The following is an 18,010-nucleotide window of genomic DNA, read 5'->3' on the forward strand; positions in this document are numbered from 1 at the left end:
GTGGTTTATTCAATTAATTATACACAATAATTTGCATATCCATCATGGCTCAGTAGTTAGAATACAGTACTGCAGACTTACTCTGCCCACTTCCAGGAGTTCGAACCTAACTGGCTCAAGGTTGGCTCATCCTTCCATTGTTGAGGCAATATTTGTTGTTGTTGGATTTTCATATTCTAACTTCTACCAGCCCCAGTCAATGGTCTGATGGGGAGGAGCATTTTATACATTTGCTTATCCATTGTTTAACAGCATTCTTCCCACCCAAAATGTCAGATGATTTCCTAAAAGTTGTTTAGAAGTCATTTTAGTGCTAGAATAGGTAGTTATACATCTTTTCCATGTAAGGATATTCAACAGGAACTCCAACAAAGTTGAAAGAAGCTTTTGTTTAGCACAGAATTTCAGAATATTTTTGAAAGCTTTTAATTTTTTTAAATGAAAGATGGTTGTTAGGAATAACATAGGTTACCTAACGTAGTTTGGGTAAAATAATATATATAAACTATGATTGTAAGTTTAAGTGTGTGTCACTTTAAAACTGCAAAGCATGTAATTTTGGGTGCGGTGTGAAACCACCATAAGAGGGAGCAAGAGAACCTGACAATTGCTGACGATTCCCTGACAATTACTGGATTGCATGGATTGATGGTTTGTTAACTGCGTGTTTCCCCTACTGCTGAGTTGCTGAAGGAAGAGAGGAGTTTTGACTTCTTCCTATCTCTACTGCGGGGAGATATATTACTGGACTGATATTTGTAAGTTTACTGACCTCTCTTTTTTGACACTGGAATTTGCAACTGAATAATCCCTGGACGGACTGGACTAGTGAATGATATATGGACTGTTTTGACTATGCTATAACTCTTACCGGAATAAACTATTTAATTAGCACTGTGTATCTGTTTTACTGAGTGTAAGCTACAAAAACGTTTATCTCACATATTTTGCCTGCCTGCCTGCCTGCTGTGCAGATTCTGCTAGGGTGTATCCCTAACACTGGTTATGGGCCCAGCATGCTTCCGCTGTGCAGTCAGACTAACCAGGATATAACAGGCTTATATAAAGTGAGAGTTAGTGTAGTTACACAATACTGTAAACAGACAGCTGTTATTATAGTTTAATATCCAGAGAAAAGATGGCACAAGTCAATTTACCAAATTTCTCTCTAATATCCAAACTGGATGGAACAAACTATGTTTCATGGTCTATGAAATGCAGCCTACTTCTACGCAGAGAAGGTTTGTGGAGTATAATTCAAAACCCACCAGAGGTAGATGCTTGGGATCCAGAGGATGAAGATGATGCCCAGAAAATACAAGAATATAAACTGAAGAATGAGCAAGCTCTCTGTATAATAGGACTAACACTCTGTGACCAGCAGCTTGTCCATATTCGTGGAGAAGAAACAGCTGCTAAGTGTTGGGAGAATTTAAAGAAGATTTATGTTCGAGACAGTGTAGGAGCACATATAAATCTTACACGGAAGCTGTTCAGAACACATCTTCAAAAGAATGGAGACATGTTGATTCATATAAACACTATGAAGAGGATTTTTCAGGAGCTGCATGAAAAAGAGCTTATCTTCACTGAACTACATCAGGTTTATATAATTTTGTCTTCATTAGATGAGAGCTATGACGACTATGTAACTTCGCTGGAAGTGCTGCCAAAAGATAACCTCACATTAACTGACATTACTGGCAGATTAATTGAAGAAGCCAGGAGAAGGCTTGAAAGGGATCAACTCAGAAGGGAACAACCACAAGAAGAGAAATTATCTTCGTCAGCCTACACAATTAGAAAATGTTTTAATTGTGGAAGAAAAGGACATTTGGCTAGATTCTGCAAGAAAGAAAAATGCCAAAATGCCAGCCAGAATGCAAAAAGGCATCAAAAGGATAAAAAATGCTTAGAGTTAGCCATGTATAGCAATGAAACTGTGAACAATAATAATTTTGGGGTTGTAGATAGTGGAGCATCGCACTGCATAACAAAAGATAAGAAAAGATTTATTAAGATGTCCACGAGTTCACAGCAGATATCGTTAGCTAATGGTTGGAGACTTAAAGCAAAAGCTGAAGGTACTGCATATTGTTCTTGCATACAAGAAAATGTAAAAATGTTATATGTACCACAACTTAAGTTTAATTTGCTTTCGGTTAGAGTTTTGATTAAACTAGGTTATGTAGTTACCTTTAGGGAGAAAACTGCATAATAGAAAAGGAAGGTAAAAAAGTGACTGCAACTTTAAAAGGTGAATTGTATGTGTTAAATGATAATCATTTAGAGGTGGATAACACAGTGTATAATAACGTTAAACCTCATGATGAATGCATACATTTGTTACACAGACGTTTAGGGCATATAAATTTTAAAATGCTCAAGCAAATGGTTGAACTGTCTAAAGGTATAAAACTGAAGCCTTGCAGTAAGTATTTGCACTGCAATGCTTGCAGTCAAGAAAAAAGCAAGGTAATACCAGCAAATAGAATTAATGGATTTAAAACTAAGGAACCTCTAGAGGTCGTATTTGCTGATATTATAGGTCCTAAAAAACCAAGTGTGGGAGGTGCTCGTTATATATTAAGTATAATGGATCATTATTCTAGATATGGTTTCTGTTATTTAATGAAGAGTAAAACGGAAACATATCAGAATTTCTTTAATTGGTTGAAGTTTGCAGAAAGAAAAACTAAAAGGAAACTAGTAACTCTTGTAACTGATAATGGTACGGAATTTATAAATAATAAATTCCAAAATAGACTGAAGATGGCAGGTGTAGAACATAAAAAGTCTGCACCATATAGGCCACAACATAATTCCTTTATAGAAAGACGAGGCCAAACACTACAGGCAATGGCTCGTACTATGTTGTCGGATTCAGGATTACCTGAAAATTTGTGGGGAGAAGCAATAATGTGTGGTAATCATATATTGAATAATGTTGTTAACTCAACAACAGGTGAATTACCATTCACATGGTGGCATGGTAGAAAACCTGACCTAAGCTACATGCACACATTTGGAGCACCAGCATGGGTGCATATTCCTACACAACTGAGACATAAGGGACAGCATAGGGCTAAAAGATTATTTTTTTGTAGGTTACGAATCTAACCATAAATCTTACAGGTTCTGGGAAAAGGGGACAACTAGAATTTATTGTAGTGCTAGTGCACAATTCCTGGAACATGTAGGATGGGAAAAACTGGAGCAAGATTCGAATAAAGATGTAATTATAGAAACCTACAAAAGACCAAACCACCATATCAGTAATAAGAAAAGTCCAATTAAAGAGGAAGTAAAGGAAGAGCAAATAGGACCAAAACAGGAAGAAATAGATAACCAGGAACAGGTGATAGATAAAAGTCCACCTGTAAGCCCTGTACTACCTAGGCGGTCAACACGTGAAAGCAGACCACCTGATAGGTACCAAGCAAGTGTAGTTTGCCAAGTTAGTAAAATTCCAACTACTGTGGAAGAACTAAAAATGTATCCTGCAAAGGATCAAGGGAATTGGCATACAGCAATGCAAAAGGAACTGAATTCATTAAAACAGATGGGAGTCTATGAGAATGCTAGATTACCTCCAGGTGAAAAGTCCATTGGATGCAAATGGATATTTAAGTTAAAAACAGGTAAAAATGGGACTGTTACCCATAAGGCTAGGTTGGTAGCTCAAGGATTTAATCAAACTGCATGTGATTATGATGAAGTGTTTGCACCAAGTCTAAAAGCAACAACCTTGAGAGCAGCTTTAGTGTGGGCAGCTAAGAAAAACTATATCATAAATCATTTAGATGTAGAAACCGCTTATCTGCATGCACCATTGCAGCACACTATATACCTAAAGAAACCTGTAGGGATTAAGGATGATAAAACTAATAATGACTGTTGGAAACTTAAAAAGAGTATCTATGGATTAAAACAATCTGGTTACGAATGGAACCAATATATTGTTAAGGAGTTAAACAATATAGGGTTTAAAGCAGGTTTAGCTGATCCATGTTTATTTAAAAGAGAGACAAATGGAATAGTGTCATTATTATTGTTGTTTACAGATGATATTGCTTTAATTACAAAAACTAATAATGAAGCTACTGAAATAATATCATTATTAGGTAAGAGGATAAAATTAAAGCAATTAGGAGAGATAAAACGGTATCTCGGATTGACAATAAATAAAACCAATGGTGGCTATAAGATATCTCAAGAGGATAAGATTTATCAATTACTAAAAACATATAAGATGGAACTTTGTAAACCAGCAAAAACTCCAATGAGTCAGGAATTTTGCCGCACTGATGCTCAGAGTTCAAAATTCGATAAGACTATCTATCAGTCGCTAATTGGTAGTCTATCATACATTAGTAATTGGTCAAGGCCAGATATTGCCTATAGCGTTAATCAATTGGCTCGATTCAACGCTGAACCCGCTGAACGACACTGGCAAGCGGCAAAACGTATCTTAAGATGATTTGATTTTAAGTGCATATGCTGATGCAAGTTTTGCAACAGATATAAACACTAGGAAATCAAATTCAGGAATGGCTATACTACTAGGAAAAGCATTGATTGGTTGGAGGTCAATTAGACAGCAACACATAAGTATGTCCACAATGGAAGCAGAATTTTCATGTTTATCTTTATTATGTACTGATTTAATTCTGTATAAACAGTTGTTGTTGGATATGGGATTAACTGTTAATGATTCCATTGTAGTGTATGAGGACAATCAAGCAGCCATACAGATGGCTACAAATATTGCTGTAAAAACGAGATCTAAGCATACAGATCTTAGATATCTGAATGTAAGACAATCTGTAAAAGATGGTTTAATAAGATTGGAATATTGTATGACTGAACAAAATATTGCTGATCAGTTCGCAAAAGCCCAAGGTGCAGTGAAACACAAAGAGAGTTGTGATGACTATGGGTTAAGGTTGTAAATAGATATATATATATATTTATATTACCCAAAAGGGGAGAATGTTAGGAATAACATAGGTTACCTAACGTAGTTTGGGTAAAATAATATATATAAACTATGATTGTAAGTTTAAGTGTGTGTCACTTTAAAACTGCAAAGCATGTAATTTTGGGTGCGGTGTGAAACCACCATAAGAGGGAGCAAGAGAACCTGACAATTGCTGACGATTCCCTGACAATTACTGGATTGCATGGATTGATGGTTTGTTAACTGCGTGTTTCCCCTACTGCTGAGTTGCTGAAGGAAGAGAGGAGTTTTGACTTCTTCATATCTCTACTGCGAGGAGATATATTACTGGACTGATATTTGTAAGTTTACTGACCTCTCTTTTTCGACACTGGAATTTGCAACTGAATAATCCCTGGACGGACTGGACTAGTGAATGATATATGGACTGTTTTGACTATGCTATAACTCTTACCGGAATAAACTATTTAATTAGCACTGTGTATCTGTTTTACTGAGTGTAAGCTACAAAAACGTTTATCTCACATATTTTGCCTGCCTGCCTGACTGCTGTGCAGATTCTGCTAGGGTGTATCCCTAACAATGGTGTTTAGGATTTCAAGCAATTGTTAATAAATCCATCTGTACTGGATATGATGGATAAACATTTTCCTGAGACTTTAATGGGGAGGTCTCAGTTTTTGTTTTACAGCAAATGTTAGATAAAGCAAATATATAATGCATTTAACTTTTTTTAAAGAGTAAATAAATTATGTTGATTGAAGAGGGGTCAAGATATCTTTGCAAAACACAAAGAACGAGCCAAATTAATAGGTTTTATTGAATCAAAACTCAAGATAGACGCATATCATTAACAAAAGCAAAGGAAGCTGTGCAAAGCATATAGGCATAATTTACTGTATAATGAAGATTCAAGTTTTATTAGGCTACCAGATTTGGGCAGCTATAATTTGAATACCCTCTAGATGGCATCCAAGAGACATAGAAAAGGTGAATTCTTTGCTGCCACTTAATGGTTTTCCAGCATTTTGCAGTCCATGTGTGATAGCTTTAAGTTACACACCTGGACATTGAGTGACAATCTAAGCTTGAGAATCATTAAATGTACTTCTGGTCAGTTTTATTCAAAAACTAGCATCCTATCTCACTACTTCATTAAAACAAAAACCAGGAAAGCATTCCAATGGACTTGGATAACCTCCTTTTTCTTCTGGGTTGTTACTTATTGTTGTGCACTGCCACTTCTTTGCACCCCCATTCAGTATATATCAGTGAATAGTACATGCAGTGTGCTACAGCTTTGGGAGATCAGCCGGAATTGAATTTTAGCAAATAAACCCAATTACAACCTGGAAGATGGTGCTCCAAATATGTAATTCAATAAAGTACTATTTATGGTAAAATTCATAATATAGAGAAAGGCGGAAAAATATTGGATAAGGTTTTTTATCCTAACAAGATAGTTGTGATGTGATTTTGAATGCTTCAATCTTTATACTGCGGAACAAAGAGGAAAGTTTCCAAAATAGTATGAAACTGACATTGTTAGATCAAAGCTGGCATGCAGAGTGGGTGGTGGCAGAGATATTTAGATGTAAATAGCATCTATGTTTCTTGTCTCATCCCTCTGCTCCTCACCACAGCTTCCGGGGTTATCCTCCTCTGCTTGGTTGTTCTGTTTCAACTAGCATGGTTTAAAAACCACACATTTCCTTTAAAACATTGAACTGTCATTTCTTTACTCATGTAAGAAAACTTTCTTCCTCAGCTGGTAGGGTTTTTCCTTTGCCAGAACCAGAAACCGAACAAATCCTGAGTAAATCACCACACTGAATTGTGTGTCTTGCCCGCATGGCTCAGAAAGAATCCTTTGGACACCAAGGGTTTCACAAGGTGGCTGTGATCAGGTGGTACTGCAGCAATCAGGTTTAGATCTACACTTTTCTAGCTGTAAATGGGGAAAGTTCCTATCTTAAAATCTGGAAAGATGCTAACCAGCTGATTTGGGATGATTTAGTCCAGTATTTCTGGAAACTGATGAAGATAATATTGTGCAAGGGAGATCTGAATTTCAGTGAATGTAAGGCAATTTCTAACATTTTTAATATTAATAACTGATAGAGGAGGACAAAAAGATGATACAGAGGAGCAAAATAACCTTTAAAATATAGTTGGTTTCCAAGAATAAAGAGTTTCCCCCACAAAACACACACACACACACACACACACACACACACACACACAAATTTAGCCCTTACCAAATATTTACATTTTGGATGTATTACTACATTTTAAAACCATAAAAACCCATGTAACATTTCTTAAAACTGGAAACTATTGACAAAATAGGAGGCGCCAATCCCCTATTCCAATTTTTGTACATTATCAGTCATTGCTTTAGTTAAATACTTTAAATATTGGTAGAATTGAATTGTCGGCTTACTCTTTAAAAAGGGTTTGTCTAATCTTCAAATTCGTAAGATTTTAAAATAAGCCATGAAATGAACAGGTAAAAATGAACAGGTAAAAGCTGTTTTGTCTGCAAATATTCCCATTCAATAATTTTAAGCAAGTTATATTCTTCTCCCTCTCCAAACATTTAAAGTATCATTTACAGTGAGATAATATAAAATAGCTAAATCCATCCATTTCCAACCCAAACTTTTCATTAAAAAGTGCTAATTTTAAATAAAATGATCCCAAAGTCAGTCAAGAACAAAATACAAATTATAATTTATTCCCAATAACATTTATTTCCCAAAAACATCGTTGAACAGCTTTCAGTTCTATATTACAATAGAATTCTAGTTATAACTGGAATAAAATACCACAGATACAAATTATAATTCTTTAACTATGCTCATAATAAGAAATCATAATACTTTATTATATGTATTACATTATACTTCAATTATATATTTCAATTGAGATGCCAACATTTTTTTGGGTTTTTCCTCTCTTCCTAATATATCTACATAACAGATTTTATTAAAATTCTACATCATAACATACATTTAAATGCCAACTTAACAGACCTACAGGCACCATACAGTTCCCAAGTATGATTTCTCACAATCATATTTGAAACTTTTTACATTCTTTTTAAAATTATTGTAAGTATTTTTAAATGAATCATATGCTATAGTAAAGCCTACACTGCGTGTAAACTTTGAATATACTGTATTTCTCATATTTGTTGATCTGAGATATATATGTATATATTTAAGCGCACACACACACTGTATATATGTATACTGTGTGCATGTATATATGTATGTGTGTGTGTATATACAAACATGCACACACATATATAACGTATATATAGAGACAGAGATGAAATATATGTGTGTGTGAATGTACTTATATGTATGCATGTATATATGTATTTTCATTGCAGATCAGCCCTGTAGATTTTCTAATTGTAACATATTAAAGTACCACCTAACACGAATTTGATATTCCTTATCTCAACCAATATAGCTGTATTATAACCAGTATTATAATAGAACCAGTAGAATAGTTGTCAATTTGACTAGCTATGGATTGAAATAGTTAAAGAATAAATCCATATGTGAACATAGGATGTAAGTTGTTGAAACAAGTATATTCTTGTTGAGACAGATTTTATTTTCTTGCTGTACCAACCAATTTAAACTGCTGGATATAAACAGTGAAGACATTCCATCTTTTTAGTCCTTTTTAAAAGAAACTTTATTTCAATGAATTGAGATGATAAATGCTAAATCAAAATTTGTGTTTGCCAGAAGGGAGCACTTGTGTTCACACAACATGCTTAATCAATTGTATATCAGCAATCATACAACATTATAAATTTGGTTAGATATAATTTGGAGATATTGTTTGTTTTTTGATGCCTTAGCTTGTGGTGGCAACCCACCCTATTTTTTTTTTTAGCTTACTTGGTTCAATTCATTCTAAGGCTTATTTTGCTTTAACTATAATTTATTGAACGAGCCACAGAGTCATGGTTCGCATATTGCTAAATTCCTAACCACAATGATAGATTGAGAGAAAGTTTAAACAAACTGACCACATTAATCTGTTATATGAATCTCATATATGCAAAAATAGAAAGGGTTATTATATGTGTTGAATAACTGAGATTCTAAAAGTTTTTTAATCCTAAAAAAAATGCCTGTGTAGATGTGACATATAGAAATTACAATTCAGAGATATAATCAGATGAATTTCTTTTTTGATCTTGATTTATAGGTCAATATCTACCATACTGTGCTTCCTTTCATTCAGTTTTCTACAATAATCGGTCCTGTTTATCAGTCCGAAGGAGATGAGGGTAACATCCTTTGGCTGCCTATTAATTCAAACAAGTCTTTTGTCATTTCTCTTCTCCACAGCTACACTATAGGACTTTACAAAGATGGTTCGCAAAAGTACGTTATCTTCTCCAACTCCAAGAAAATAAAGTCAGAGCTGAGAATAACAGCAGACTAGGAGAAAATGTGTTGGTTGGAAGCTAACCAAAGAGAGAATCAATCTAAAACTAAGAAGAAATTTCCTAATGGTGAGAGCCAGTGGTGGGATTCAAAAAATTTTACTACCAGTTCTGTGAGCATTGCTTGGTGGGCATGGCGGGGGAAGGATACTGTATAATCTCCATTCCCTTCCCACCCCACTAACCTGCTTTCCAGCTTCGTTCTCCTGTGCAGGGCAACAAAAGAAGACCCAGCCAATCAGCTGGGACTCGAGAGGCAGAGAATAGATGGGGATGGGGACAGTCAGAGGTGGTATTTGCTGATTCTCTGAACTACTCAAAATTTCTGCTACCGGTTCTCCAGGACTGGTCAGAACCTGCTGAATACCACCTCTGGTGAGAGCAATTAACCAACAGAGTAACTTGCCTTGAGAAGTTGTGAGTGCCCCATCACTGAAGGCTTTCAAAAAGAGACTACACAACCATTTGTCTGAAATGGTATGGGGTCTCCTACTCCAGCAAGGGGTTGGACTCAAAGACCTCCAAGGTCTTTTCCAAATCTATTATTCTATGTTCTATGAGAAATTTAAAAAAAAAACAATTCAAAAAAGGAGTCAATGTAGGATTTAGAAATTGATCTTTGAGGAAATTGGCCATGTATTAGAAGGACTCAGGAGAATTACCTTCTACTAAATCAAAATAAATTCTACCTCAGAATTGCAGCTTTTAAAAGAGTTTTTCAAGTCCTACTTGGAATGCCACAGAGCTTCAGTACTATACACAAAGCATGTACTTCACCCTTGAGTTACACAATCAAGTTACACTTTCCTCAAAGGAAAGAAAATTGGCATCAGAATCATGTTTGGGAAAGAGCTAAGCAATTGCCTCAGATGAAACAGAAGGGAGGAGAGATTCAGACTATTGATTTATTCTTAAGTGCGTAGATGGGATTCATCATCTAATTTGACTTCAGGTCTTTAATTTTTCATCCCTTATTATTACATTCCCAACACCAGAAAATGATGAGCACTTTACAAGAAATGCTGCAGGCAAATGAAGTTTAATGATAATAATAAAAATGATCATGTAAGTGCAGAAGACTTCCCCTCCCCTGTTCTTAAGTTTACTTTATATATTTCCTTTGTAAAAAAAAAAAACATATTTTGCTTCAGGAATATAAGATTTGATGTTGAAAGAATACAGCCAAATGTTTTGGACTTCGACTCCTATAATTCTTATTAACTTGCTGACTGGAAATAATACACCAATTATCCCAAATATTAGGTAGGGATCTTTGTAGCCAAGATTTTGATATGGAAGAAGGTTTTACCTGATGAAGTTGAAAGTGCCTGGGACTGAGATGTTTTCATTTTTTTATATGCTTTGATTGTATTTTTAAAGCCATATTTTAGGTCTTATTATTTAAATTTGTTTGTAGTACATTATTTATTGGTGGTAAGAAAAAAAAACTAAGATAGAGAAAAGCGACCATACAAACTCTAAGCTAAAATAAGCCACACAAATTCCAGACAAAAAGGAAGATCTCATGGCCAAATTCAAGGAGTATTTATAGATTTACAAATATAGAATATAGCTATGTTTCCATGAATCACTCAGCAATGGTTAATGTAAACCTGGCTTATAAAACATAACTGTTTTCTGTGTTAGCACAACACATTGAACTATAAAACAATTATATTAAGTTTTGATGTTGTTAGAAAGACATTTGCGATTTTCTCTTAATGCAATAACTCATGTCAGTTGTATAATGATCCCATAATGCTTTTATAATCCTTTTATACCCACTCATAGGTGGCCATGTAGTTTGACATTTCATTATATTAAAATGTATTGGCTAGTGTGTGATTCAATGTTGTATGAACACTAGATTTGGGAAGAATTGGACAAACGAGTCAGTAAGAAAGACATAAAACATAATAAAATTCTTGACTATTTTTGTGAACTAGGGATTGAATCATGTGTCATCTAACCTGTGCAAGTGAAGAATGATGCAGTCAGGTGTTAAAAAAGAGCTTATGGTGAGCTTACGATAACTATTTTGAAGGAGTATGAACATACAGAATCCAATATGAGTTCTGTGGTCTCATGCGATTGGCCAAATACTTTGTTGGACACTCTTCTTTGGAAATAGGTGGTGTCTGTTTCCTGTCAAGGCTCTAAATCAGGGGGGTCAAACTTGCAGTGTCACCGTGTCATCATCTAGACATATCGGGATTTTTTCCCCGAATGCTAAGGGTGGGGGCAGGGCCAGCACATGACGCACCTGGCTCATGGGCCATGAGGTTTACACCCCTGCTCTAAATGGACCAATATGCAGATACTTCAAGGGTTAACTGAGTGAGAAGTGTCTCAGCAGTCAGACTTGGCATATAATCAGGGAAGAAAGCAGTATATTATTTAAGCTATACATCATTTTGGGAGCCTTTAGTTACAGTATGTGTGAGGAGATTGTGAACTGTATGTCATATATAGTAGTTGATTTATCAATCATAGTTGTGTGTGAACAGTGGCCATTTGATCTTTTCTGTAACACAATCCATTGCTTCAATAAGCCAATGTTTCTCAACTTTAAAGTTGGCAGTCCCTGAAGGTTGGGTCATTCTGGGAGTTGAAGTCTTCATAAAGATGCCAAAATTAAGAAATACTTATATTAGCTAAAAAAACAACATAGGACGCAAGAGATCTGTGTTCAGATTTCTTATCTTTTGTTTATTTTAAAAAACTATTGCCTCTGGCCCTGGGTGAAAATAATATTGCAGCATCCGTTTTTATCAGTTAACACACCCACGGAGGAAGAATTATTTGAGAGAGGGAGATTTTGTTTGCTGGTTTGTTTTTAGGTAACACAATTGCCTTAACCTTAAAACCTCTAATTCTTTTACCTTTAAATCCTTAGATGGCCTAATACTATTACCCATCAAGCAACACCTGCCAGAATCAAATCTGCCCATCTATCCAGCCCTTCTTTTCTTAAGAGATATATGGGGTACACATGTCCTGTATGTGTCTTGATTTTGTTATTTTTATAAATAGCTGAAGATAATAAACACATTTTTTGTCTTTTAATGACCCTGTAATCCCTTGCATTGGGGTGGAGTCAGGGCAACTGAATGGAGCTGAGGGTTTACTGGCCAGATGCCCTTCCTGTCACCAATGCAGAGTTTACGCAGAGAAAGAAATATCTGCTGCTACCTAGTATTGAACTTACAACCTCCTGTTTGTGAGGCAAGAGCTCTACCTCTAGGCCTCTGCACCACTCCAAAAATAATGAACACAATACTCATTACTTATTCTTCTTCCTGTTTTCCTCACAACATTCCCATGAGATGAGTTGGGCTGAGAAAGAGTGACTAGCTCAAATTCACCCAGTTGGTTTTTACGCCCAAGGTGGAACAAGAATTTACAGTCTCCTAGTTTCTAGCCTGGTGCTTAACCATTAGACCATTCTGAGATATAAGTTCCTCCACAGCTGGAGTACACACACTCCCCATTTTATTTACATACATACATTTATTTATTCCAAGGCCCTCTAAGGTTATCTATCTATCTATCTATCTATCTATCTATCTATCTATCTATCTATCTATCTTCTATCGATCTATCGATCTATCATCTAAGTGTTGCTATGATTCATGATGAATGTATTTATGATGACTATGATCATGATTTATCACTTATATCTTTATGTACACTGAGAGTTTATGCACGGAAGACAAATTCCTTGTGCGTCCAATCACGCTTGGCCAATAAAGAAATCTATTCTATTCTATTCTATTCTATTCTATTCTATTCTATTCTATTCTATTCTATTCTATATTCTATTCTAAATTCTATTCTATCATCTATCTATCTATCTATCTATCTATCTATCTATCTATCTATCTATCTATCTATCTATCTATCATCTATCATTACATCAACTTTGTTAACATTCTAGAGATAAGTTAAATCTATTTTAGCCATCCAGAGAAGACCCACTGTGAAATGGGCAGCAAATAAATTTAACAAATAAATAAATAAGTACTTTTTTTTTGTCTCAATGAACTTTTGGCTCCAGTTGATTGACAGTGTCAACCTTGGGTTGGTTATTCTTTGCTATGTAATGGTTGTTATTTTGTAAACAGCCCAGAAGTATGCTACATAAGTATGACTATCATCCTTCAGCAAAGGTACAATTTGTCAGCCCTTTGGAAATACCAAATTCAGGAAACAGAATTGCTAGCAGTATAGGAAAGAACTTAATACAGGCAGTATCTAACAGAACCTTAAATGCCTATCAAAAACATTGTTTACTTCAATTTATACTTAGCATAATGAAGTCACAGTTGCTTTCTCACCCTTTCTACTTTCCCAGGACATATATTCTACATTGGGTTTATATTTTCCTGACATTTCATCACAAGCTGTTAAAAACCAACTGGTCTTTGAGGACCAAGCACTGAGTAACAAGAGTCTATATGTATGTATGTTTGTGGGTATATCTGGCTTGCTTTTTCTGTTAATTAAGCATTACAATTTTGCAACTGAAAGTAATCTTATATTCTAGCTCTGTAAACCTGAAGATTGAGACAGTTGATAAACTGTAAGTGCTAGAAAAGACTCCAGTAAGTCTCTTGGACTGCAAGGGGATCAAACCCGTTAGTCCTAGAGAAGATCAACCCGGACTGCTCCTTAGAAGGCCAGATCCTGAAAATGAAAGTCAAACGCTTTTGCCACCTGATGAAAAGGAAGGACTCACTGGAGAAGAGTCTAATGCTGGGAAAGATTGAGGGGAAAAGAAGAAGGGGACAGCAGAGAATGAGGTGGCTGGATGGAGTCACTGAAACACTAGGCGTGAGTTTAAATGGACTCCAGGAGATGGTAGAGGACAGGAAGGCCTGGAGGAACATTGTCCACGGGGTCATGATGGGTTGGACACGACTTTGCAACAAAGAAAGAAAGAAAGAAAGAAAGAAAGAAAGAAAGAAAGAAAGAAAGAAAGAAAGAAAGAAAGAAAGAAAGAAAGAAAGAAAGAAAGAAAGAAAGAAAGATTCCTCTTGGTCTATAAACCACTGATGATCCATGGAATCTTCTTGGGATAGTATGTAGCCAGCTTTCCTAAATATCAGTGGAGATTCTCAGTCAACCAAGTCATGGTTTCCTCAATGTGCTTTTTGTTTTTCTTCAAAAGGCAACTGGACTGCGTTTTCCTTGAGAAAGAGGAAACCGCCACCATCAGAACTGATGGAGTTTCTTGGATGAGAAGTGAAACATTGTCTTCTTCTTCCCCAATGAAAAAAACAGTCCAGTGGCCTTTTGAAGAAAAACAAAAAGCACCTATGAGGGAAGCTTTCTGAAACCATCAAACTTCATCTCTTGTGGCTGGAATTTAGAACAGGTGAAGACCAACAAGTTACAGAGGCCCCTGTTGAAGGTGTCTGACGTCAAAAAATATTAAAATGCATTTCTTTTATTATTATTTTTGAAATGTTTTTATTGGCTTATCAAAATTTAAAATACCAAGAGAAATTCAAAAAACGGAAACTAGGATTATGGGAAGAGGAAGGGAAAAAATGAGGGAAAGGGAAAGAGGGGAAAATATGAGGGAAAGAGAAAGGCTCCGACTTTAGCACACGATTAACTAGAGCATACAAAACATTTGCTAGACCAATACTCGAATATAGCTCATCAGTCTGGAATCCACATTACTTATGTGATATTAGCACAGTTGAGAAAGTCCAGAAATATTTCACAAGAAGAGTTCTCCACTCCTCTGCTCATTGCAGAATACCTTATGCCACCAGACTCGAAATTCTGGACCTAGAAAACCTAGAACTACGCCGCCTTCGGTCCGATCTAAGTATAGTATATAAAATCATACATTGCAATGTCCTACCAGTCAATGAATACTTCAGCTTCAACCAAAACAATACAAGAGCAAACAATAGATACAAACTCAAGGTTAATCGCACCAAACTTGATTGAAGGAAATACGACTTCAGCAACAGAGTGGTCAATGTCTGGAATATTCTACCTGGTTCTGTGGTTTCTTACCCAAACCCCAAAAACTTTAACCTTAGACTGTCTGCTACCGACCTCACTCCTTTCCTAAGAGGTCTGTAGGGGACGTGCATAAGCGCACCAACGTGCCGACTGTCCCCGTCCTATTGTTTCTTTTTATTTTTCTTATATGTATCCATGTATTCATAACTATGTTTTTACTTATACCTATTATCTTGTAAGCAATTGACTAACTAACTTACTAAATAAATAAATAAATTCTCTTTGGCTAAAAAAAAAATCACATTTCTTTCATTATTTATCTTCACCGTGGTCCCTACGAAAGAATATCTCTGTCCCTCCTAAGCAGGAAGGCGCTTTGGAGCCGCTGCATGACAGCTTGGCTTCCGTGTAATTTATTTTTATTTATTTATTTATTTGATTTGTTAACTGCTTACAAGATAATAGGTATAAGTATATACATAGTTATGAATACATGAAATGGATACATATAAGAAAAATAAAAAGAAACAATAGGACAGGGACGGTAGGCACGTTGGTGCGCTTATGCACCACCACTACAGACCTCTTAGGAAAGGGGTGAGGTCAACAGTAGACAGTTTAAGGTTAAAGGTTTGGGGAAGAAACCACAGAGTCCGGTAGAGTATTCCAGACATTGACCACTCTGTTGCTCGCGTGTTGCACAGCCCTGCCACCACCGCCCCCCCCCTTTTTTTTTTTTTGCTTCCAACCCTCCCCGGGGGCGGTTGTTTCTTTCGGATCATTTTCATTTTTCCTTCGCCGCTCATCTTTCAACGTCAGTGGGAATTTCCAGCTAGGAAGTGAGAGGGAGGCGAAAGTGCGGCGGGGAAACGCGCCAGAAGTGGGCGGGCGGGCTGGACGGAGGGAGGTGCGAGGCGCTCCGGGTCGCGCGCCCAGGGAGCGCGCCCGCGCTCCGGCTGCCTTGTATCTGCGTGGGCGGCTAGGCGGGGAACGAAGTCCTCGCGGGACCCGGGCAGGGACGGTTCGCGGGGTTTCCTTTCCCCCCTCCCCTTATTGCTCGACAAGTGTCAAGCCTTGGGCAGCCCCCCCGCGATCCCGAAGAGCCTTTTGCGCTGACATGGCGCTCTTTTGACCCGGACTTCGCCGCCGCCGCCGCCACAGCCACGGTTGCTTGGCTTCTCCTTCCTTTTCTCCCCCACCGCGCTGGTCTCTCCGATCTTTCCTTCCCTGGACTGAAAGTTCTCGGGCATAATCCCATTCCCGAGTGTAAGGTGAGTCTCCGGGGAGCGCCTCCTCCCCATCCTTCACGACCAGGCTTCTTAGGCTCGGGACTAGCGGGAACAAACCGCGCTTTCGGTGCCACGCGGAAACAGTTGCGAAGTCGGGAAAGAAACTTTTTTTAAAAAAAAAATATTTTTCCTCCGACGGGTGGTTTCGTCCCCTGGGTTTATATAGGAAGCGAAGCTGTTTTTGCCCCCTTCTTTTACGATGCCAGGATTTGAGGTGGCCCGCGTTTACCTGACAGCCGCGGTCGGTCCTTAAGCTTGCCAAACGGGGCTGGGTCTTGGGATGGAAAACCCTGATACCGAGTTAAATCGACGCGCCTTTCAGCCCAGTCTGTATCTTCCATAGCAGGGGTCTCCAACTTTTAATCCTGGAGGACTTCAACTCCCACAATTCCCTAGCTGGAGATGGCTGGGGAATTCTGGGAGTTGAAGTCCTCCAGGCTTAAAGTGGCCAAGGTTGGAGACCCCTGATCCATAGGGTCAGATATCAAAGGCAGAGACCCAAAGCAGCTCTCTCTCTCTTTTCCTCTCTCTCCCTCCCTCCCTCTCTCTCTCTCTCTCTCTGCCTTCGTATGTGACCCTATGATCAGGGGTGTCCAACCTGGCAACTTTAAGTTTGGAGACCCCTGCTATGGATGTTATAGACATCGGTGGATTTTGGGATCTAAAACCATCCCCACCTTAAGACTTAACCCTACTGAAATCCCTCCCAGTAGGCGCCTCCTTTTAGTTGTACATGATCTTCAGCTTGACTTTTAGAGAGGAGGTCATATTTGCTGTATGGAAAGCTGTATTTTGTTACATTACCGTGCCTTTGTGTGTGTATGGGTGTGCGTGTTTGCATGCATGAGATCAACAGAACTTTCTACTTCCTCATTCTTTCGTAAAAGACAAGGCACTATTCCTTGTTCACATAAAGTTTCTGGAGCACATGGTTTTAAGCCTTCCCTAAATGATGCATCCAGCTAATGAAAAGTTGCAACTTTTTTTTTCCCTTTGCCACAGATTCTCCTAGAGGGGTACCAGAAACCGACATGCAGCTAGTAAAGTTTCCCCCATAACTTCCTCTCTATTTCAGGAACAGTCTCTGTCTGCACATGGCAAATGCCTCAATGTATCATCATTTATGACTGTTAAAAGACATAAGACGTTTTGCTGCGGGAAGGTGGCAGCAGCCTTTGATAAGGAGTGCAGGATCTTGTGGGAATGCGATTGCCTTTCTCATCCTTGCATTGTTCAGAAAAAGGCCATTCGGGCAAAACCAGTGAAAGTATTTGTACTTCAGATAGCATCTTCACAGATACTGAA

At 37.4% G+C, this 18,010-nt stretch overlaps 1 protein-coding gene and 1 long non-coding RNA gene across 2 annotated transcripts in view; both read left to right on the forward strand.

Annotated features, from left to right (window-relative positions):
* LOC148125405 (uncharacterized) overlaps positions 1–11,393 on the forward strand; it is a 37,065-nt gene extending 25,672 nt beyond the window's left edge. The window contains exons 5-6 of the long non-coding RNA XR_015744060.1: positions 9,337–9,503; positions 11,381–11,393. This is a non-coding gene — a long non-coding RNA (uncharacterized LOC148125405). The remainder of the gene's footprint in view (positions 1–9,336; positions 9,504–11,380) is intronic.
* A 4,936-nt stretch (positions 11,394–16,329) lies between these two features.
* The window catches only part of NFKB1 (nuclear factor kappa B subunit 1), an 80,751-nt gene continuing 79,070 nt past the window's right edge, over positions 16,330–18,010 (forward strand). Inside the window, exon 1 of the mRNA XM_026698269.2 lies at positions 16,330–16,687. The gene's annotated coding sequence lies outside the window, so the exon portion shown is untranslated. The remainder of the gene's footprint in view (positions 16,688–18,010) is intronic.

This window comes from Pseudonaja textilis, chromosome 6 (genome assembly GCF_049901715.1).
Source record: "Pseudonaja textilis isolate UNSWEBS1 chromosome 6, rPseTex1.2, whole genome shotgun sequence".
Classification (NCBI taxonomy): domain Eukaryota; kingdom Metazoa; phylum Chordata; class Lepidosauria; order Squamata; family Elapidae; genus Pseudonaja; species Pseudonaja textilis.